Source organism: Sus scrofa, chromosome 15 (assembly GCF_054392235.1).
Source record: "Sus scrofa isolate SSC_HxYL_T2T_F1_AM1 chromosome 15, Sscrofa_HxYL_maternal_Yorkshire_Landrace_v2.0, whole genome shotgun sequence".
In the NCBI taxonomy this organism is placed as follows: Eukaryota; Metazoa; Chordata; class Mammalia; order Artiodactyla; family Suidae; genus Sus; species Sus scrofa.
In genome coordinates, this window is record NC_139397.1 from 82,337,562 (window position 1) to 82,344,181 (window position 6,620).

The following is a 6,620-nucleotide window of genomic DNA, read 5'->3' on the forward strand; positions in this document are numbered from 1 at the left end:
CAGATGGCCCATCCCCTATAGCTGTAGCTCTGATAACCTCTACTTCCTCTTGCCTGTCAAGTCTAGGGATAGAAATGGCCTCCTGTTGGTATCTGCTTCAGTTGAGTTCCTTTAGTCCTGCCCACATCTCTTAATGAAGGTCCTAATTAAAACTGTCTTTTAATGATTTTTTTTTTTTTGGTCTTTTTGGCTTTTCTAGGGCCACACCTGTGGCATATGGAGATTCCCAGGCTAGGGGTCTAATCAGAGCTGTAGCCACTGGCCTACACCACAGCCAGAGCAATGTAGGAACCGAGCTGCGTCTGCAACCTACACCACAGCTCACGGCAACACCGGATCCTTAACCCACTGAGCAAGGCCAGGGATCAAACCCGCAACCTCATGGTTCCTAGTTGGATTCATTATCCACTGAGCCAAGACAGGAACTCCTTAATGATAGTTTTTAAATGTGAAAAAGCAGAGGAAGAGGAGGTTGTAAACCACTCTCTAGTTGTGCCCACTGAGGCCCAGAGCAGTTAAAGTCACAAAATTAGCAACATAATCTGTTCTAGGCTTGTGCCATCTTGTTTTTAGTTTTTTTCCATCTTACTATCCCTTTGTTAACTGAAACACTACATAGCCATTGAAATAAATCCTCTTTTGCAGTAATTAAATAGCCTATTGACTTTTTCAGTTTGTTTAGTTCTTAATAGTTTTGATTGGTTTTGAATCTTTTGCATTTGCCCCATTATTGATTATTTAATTACTTGTTTGTACTGTAGAGTCTAAAATACGCAGGTTAGAAAAAACTGAATAGACTTTTCAAAGAAATAAACAACATGCGTGCTTCTTTTATAATTATTTTAAAATGCTTCCAAATAATTAAAAATTCATTAGAATTGCCTTAAAACTCCTTTTGTAGTACAAGCAAAATCCTGGGGACTCTGTTAAGGTATATTTTTTTTCTGTGTGGTTGCTAAGTATGCATTAGAACAGCTTGTGATTATTTGGAGTTTCTCTTCCTAATAAATGCACTTCATTGAAAAAAGTTCATTAGAAACCTTTACAGCCTAGTGAAATTTGGCATAATGCCAAATATCCAAACTCAAACTCTCTTATTATAAGGAGGTATCATCTTGAAAGCAATTCCACAGCATAGATACCATGATTAGTATTACAACTCCAGCAAACTTTTTTGACATGCCAGTCTCATAAATTTACTTCATATAAATATAGATAGAATATATATATATATATGTACACATATATGATTTGATGGTGTGTTGCATGTGAATATTATTTTTAAATTTCTTTTTGGTCAGAAGGCTTAATAGTTCAGTCGCTCTTTTTTTTTTTTTTTTTTTTTGCTTTTTAGGGCTGCACCCTTGGCATATGAAGGTTCCCAGGTTAGGGGCTGAATCAGAACTACCGGCCTATGCCGCAACCACAGCAACATTGGATCTGAGCCACGTCTGTAACCTACAGCTCACGGCAACACCGGATCCTTAACCCATTGAGCAAGACCAGGGATTAAACTGTAACATCATGGTTCCTAGTCAGATTCGTTTCCACTGCACCATGATGACGGGAACTCCCAGTTGCTCTTATAAGCAGTAATGATCCAATCATGTTTTGAAACATAAAATAAAAAAAAAAAATCTCTTGGTAAGGAAAAATAATCTGTGTTTTTGTAATTCTGAATGAAATTATTTGTACTCTCAGAATGATCACTTTTGAACCTTGCACTCAATGGCTGAGATTTATTTAGAATGTTACCATCCACCTGTAGAGAACTCGTGTCATTTTGTGAATGATCATCTCCACGAATGAGCTCATTTTCACCCAAATTGTTTGAAATTCATCTATTACACTAACATTCTAAAGAATTAAGGTTATTGCTTAATTTATTAAATACACAATAAGTATAGAAAGCTATCACAAAAAAATGCTAAGAAAACTAATATAGGAGTTCCTGTTGTGGCGCAGTGGTTAACGAATCCGACTAGGAACCATGAGGTTGCGGGTTCGGTCCCTGCCCTTGCTCAGTGGGTTAACGATCTGGCATTGCCGTGAGCTGAGTGTAGGTTGCAGACTTGGCTCAGATCCGGCGTTGCTGTGGCTTTGGTGTAGGCTGGTGATTACAGCTCTGATTCGACCCCTAGCCTGGGAACCTCCATATGCCGTGAGAGCGGCCCAAGAAATACCAAAAAAAAAAGACCAAAAAAAAAAAAAAGAAAAAAGAAAACTAATATAAAGATTAACACGGTCTATAGTGAACTAATCTACAAATTAAATAAGTTCATTATAAAAATAGCTAGACTCTAATAACAGGACTCTTTACAGACCCAATTAATATGTCCAATAAAGATGATCCTGTTTAAGCTACCACATTAGAGGCTAAAAAAGCTTTTGAAGTTTAAATATTTTCTGATACTTAACACATTTTGATTTAATTCTCATACTTATAAATGGATCAAGTTTATTTTATAAAAGATTTAGAGGTTTATGTAAGTCCTAATTAATGAGTCAATAATAATTTTACTCTTAAAATAGGAGCTAAGTGTTAGTTTTAGGATTTTATAAAATTAAGAAAAATATTCTAATTCTTAAGAGAAGAAAATGTTATGCAAACAATATTCTGCATATTGAAACAAATACCAAATGGCAATGCTTTACTTCTTTGAATACCAGCATTAAAAAAACAGTCCGAATCTTTAGGAGTTCCCTGACGGCCTGATGGCCTAGCGGTTAAGGACTTGGCATTATCACTGCTGTGGCTCAGGTTTGATCCCTGGTCTGGGAATTTCCATATGCTGTGGGTGTGGCCAAAAAAAAAAAAGGAAAAAGAATAAAAGAATCTTTAATACTGATCTGATATAGCCAATTGCTTTATGATTCATTAGGTCCTTAACTTTTCTACTTTCTTTTGGGCACTATGCACCCTAATAATTTTAGGAGAGGTACTTTAGTTTCATCTACAAATTCCCTAAGTAATAAATGGAAAATAGGATATTATTGCTCAAAAAATTGGGTACTTACCTATGCATCTTATTCTATAGCTTTCAAGAACTGAAATATATTGATACTGTCCTTACAACTGATAAAGACTTCTTTGCTTATAGTTAATAAGCTTTTCAAAATTGTCACTCTTATCTTATACAGGGTAGAGAACATTCAGTATTTTTCTTGAAATAACATTCAATTGAATTCATCATTTAGTTCTATTTTCTAGGTTAAAAACCCCAAATTACTCTCATCTTTATTCATGCTTTCTATTATTAAAACAATTATTATTGTTGTTTGTTCTTTTTCTTAAAACGTGATAAAAGCTAGCTATAGGATTCCAAAAGGGGCCTAGTTGATGCCAAAATAGGAAGAAATTACTTCCTCTTGCATGCTTATCAGAATAAGAATAGGGAGGGGGGTTAAGAAGTACACAAATGAAAAAGATGGAGATTTTGGTGAGCTTCATAATTGTAAGCTTAGAGTTGTGAATAATGAAAGCTGACATTCAGGGGGAGGAGTGGGATGGACTGTGAGTTTGGGTTTAGTAGATGCAAACTATTACATTTAGAATGGATAAGCAATGAGGTCCTGCTGTATAGCAGAGGAAATTATATCTAATCACTTGTGAAAGAACATGATGGAAGATAATATGAGAAAAAGAATAGATATATATGTATAATTGGGTCACTTGGCTGTACAGCAAATTTGACAGAACATTGTAAAATCAACCAAAATAAAAAATTTTTTAAATTAAAAAAAGCGGACATTTTTTATATAGGCCTACTACTGTGCTAAGTGCATCATATACACTATTTCATTTAGTCATAAATCCTATCAAGTTGTTAATATTCTTTTGATTTTACAGATAAGAAACTGAAGCTTATAAAGATTAGGTGACTTGCCCAAGGTAAGTAAGAGATGGAACCAGGATTTTATTCTAGAACTGTCAAATACCACGATCTGGATTATTGTAGCTATATAATAAGTCTTGAAGCCAGGTAGTCTAAGTCCTTTATTATTTTTTTCATAGTTGTTTTGGTTAAGTCCCCAAATAAATTTTAATTTTTTTTTTTTTTTTTTTGGCTTTTTAGGGCCACACCTGTAGCATACGGAGGTTCCCAGACTAGGGGTTGAAACAGAGCTGTAGCCACTGGCCTACACCACAGCCATAGCAACACCAGATGCGACTTGTGTCTTTGACCTACACCACAGCTTGTGGCAATGCCAGATCCTTAACCCACTGAGTCAGGCCAGGGATTGAACCTGCGTCCTCATGGATTAACTAGTCAGATTTTTTTCCACTGAGCCTCGACGGAAATTCCCCAAATAAATTTTAGTATCTGCTTGGGGAGAATTGACATCCCAGCATTGAATCTGATTCAGTTACTTAGAAATATTTTGATCTCTTGGGGCTCTGGTTTTGAACTTTTTAAGCAGGACCAGGCCTGCTTTTAGTGTAGGGCTAATTATTCCCCATTACTGAAGCATACCATTCTTGGTACTCTTACTGATACCGCTTTAATTATGAGGTTTTTGCCCAAGTTTAGCTCTTGGGAACAGGTATTCCCGACCCTTTTGAATGGGTCACTCTTCCCTCTAATCCTTTCACAGAATTTTTTCCCCAGCCACATGCATGCACTATCCCCACTCAACTGAATACTCAAGGAGGTCTCTGCAGGTCTCTGGCATTCTCTCTGTGCATCTTTCTCCTTTCTGTTATCTACCCTCCCCAGACTCCCACTCTGTCTCTTCAACTCAGATAGGCCTCTGGGTTCTGCCTAACTTTTCCTTTCCAGTGCTGAGGCTTGAAAATTTTCTCTAGGAAGTAAGCTGGGACAGCTAGGAGAACTAGAGGACTTTCCTGATTTGTTTTCCATCTCTCGGGGTTCATTGTCTTTTGTTGCTTGAGGTCCACTCTTAAGTTCCATTGTTTCCTTCCTTCCCACTAGAGATAACAGTCTCTTTTGTAGTTAGCTATTATAATGTAAACAAAAGTGATATGTTTAAGTTCTATTTCATGCTTTTAACCAAAAGCTGCTTGCCCCATAATTCCTCTTTTCTCTTCCCACATGCAATAACATGAGAGGATGATGGCACGGCTAAGGTAGAAGGACCCAAGGCTTCTGAGAACTTCATGGAGTAGTGCCACTCAACCCCCTTCACCACCTTGATCTTCATGTGAGATAGAAAGAAATGTTATAACTTCTTTAAGCCATTGCTATTTTGGTCTTTGCTAAAGCAACAAATATACTAGGAGTTCCCATCGTGGTGCAATGGAAATGAATCTGACTAGGAACCATGAGGTTGCGGGTTCGATCCCTGGCCTCGCTCAGTGGGTTAAGGATCCAGCGTTGCCGTGAGCTGTGGTGTGGGTTGCAGATGTGGCTCCAGATCTGACATTGCTGTAGCTATGGTGTAGGCCGGCAGCTGTAGCTCCAATTAGACCCCTAGCCTGGGAAGCTCCATTTGCCACGGGTGCGGCCCTAAAAAGCAAAAAAAAACCAAAACAAAACAACAACAAAATAAAGCAACAAATATACTAACCAATAAAGTCAAGGAAAGGAAATAACTTCCCAAGTTCACACACATGGGAAGTAATGTTGTCAATTTATAAACCCAGATTTATCTATGATTAAAATCATTGTCTGAGGTTTTCCAAATTTTGGTCATTTTCATGCCATTTTCACAGTTTTCCCCACCTACTTTCTATTTGTGTTATGGTTGACTTAATATTTTTCTTTAAATTGATGCTTTTAAGAGAAATTGGGTGTTGTCTCAAGCAATAATAGCCATTAAATCACAGGCCTGATATGCTCTTTATTTATTTTTCTAGTTTATATCAAAATAAGTATATATCTATTAATGTAAAAAATGTCTGCAGACTATCTAAAGTCATCTTGTGTACCACCTGTGGTACTCATGGTGAACAATGAGAAAGACACTGTATTTTGACTTTGCCTAAATCACTTTAGGCAATGAGTAGATAGATCACAATGAGTAGAAAGATCCTACTTGTCTGGGGATTTTTAAAAAATTTATTTATTATTTATTTTTTTATTTTATTTTTACGGCTACACCTGCAGCATATGGAAGCTCCCAGGCTAGGAGTCAAATTGGAGCTACAGCAGCAGGCCTATGCCACAGCCACAGCAATGCGGGATCCAAGCCACCATCTGTGACCTATGCTGCAGCTCGTGGCAACACCTGATCCTTAACCCGCTGAGTGAAGCCAGAGACGGAACCCACATCCTCACAGAGACTATTTAGGGCTCTTAACCCACTGAGCCACAATGGGAAATCCTGCCCAAAGTATTTTATTATAAGGAGTTGTTACCTTGAAGGCAATTCCATAGCACAGATACCATGGTTAGTATTACAACTCCAGCAAGCCTTTTTTACATGCCAGTCTCATAAAGTTATTTCATATGAATATAAATAGAATATGTATGTACATATATATGATTTGATGTTGTGCTGCATGTGGATATTATTTCCAATTTTTTTTTTGGTCAGAACAATAAATTTTTTAAAAGGCAGAGGAAAAAAAGGCCTATAAAACCTATGTTTTAAATAATCATCTAATATCAATTTTCTTTTTCTATTATAGATTGAATACTATTTTCTGTGACTTCCAT

The 6,620-nt window shown here is 36.9% G+C and overlaps 1 long non-coding RNA gene across 1 annotated transcript in view; it reads left to right on the forward strand.

Annotated features, from left to right (window-relative positions):
• LOC146395945 (uncharacterized) overlaps positions 1-3,970 on the forward strand; it is a 41,545-nt gene extending 37,575 nt beyond the window's left edge. The window contains exon 4 of the long non-coding RNA XR_014830508.1: positions 3,851-3,970. This is a non-coding gene — a long non-coding RNA (uncharacterized LOC146395945). The remainder of the gene's footprint in view (positions 1-3,850) is intronic.
• The last annotated feature ends 2,650 nt before the right edge of the window (positions 3,971-6,620 follow it).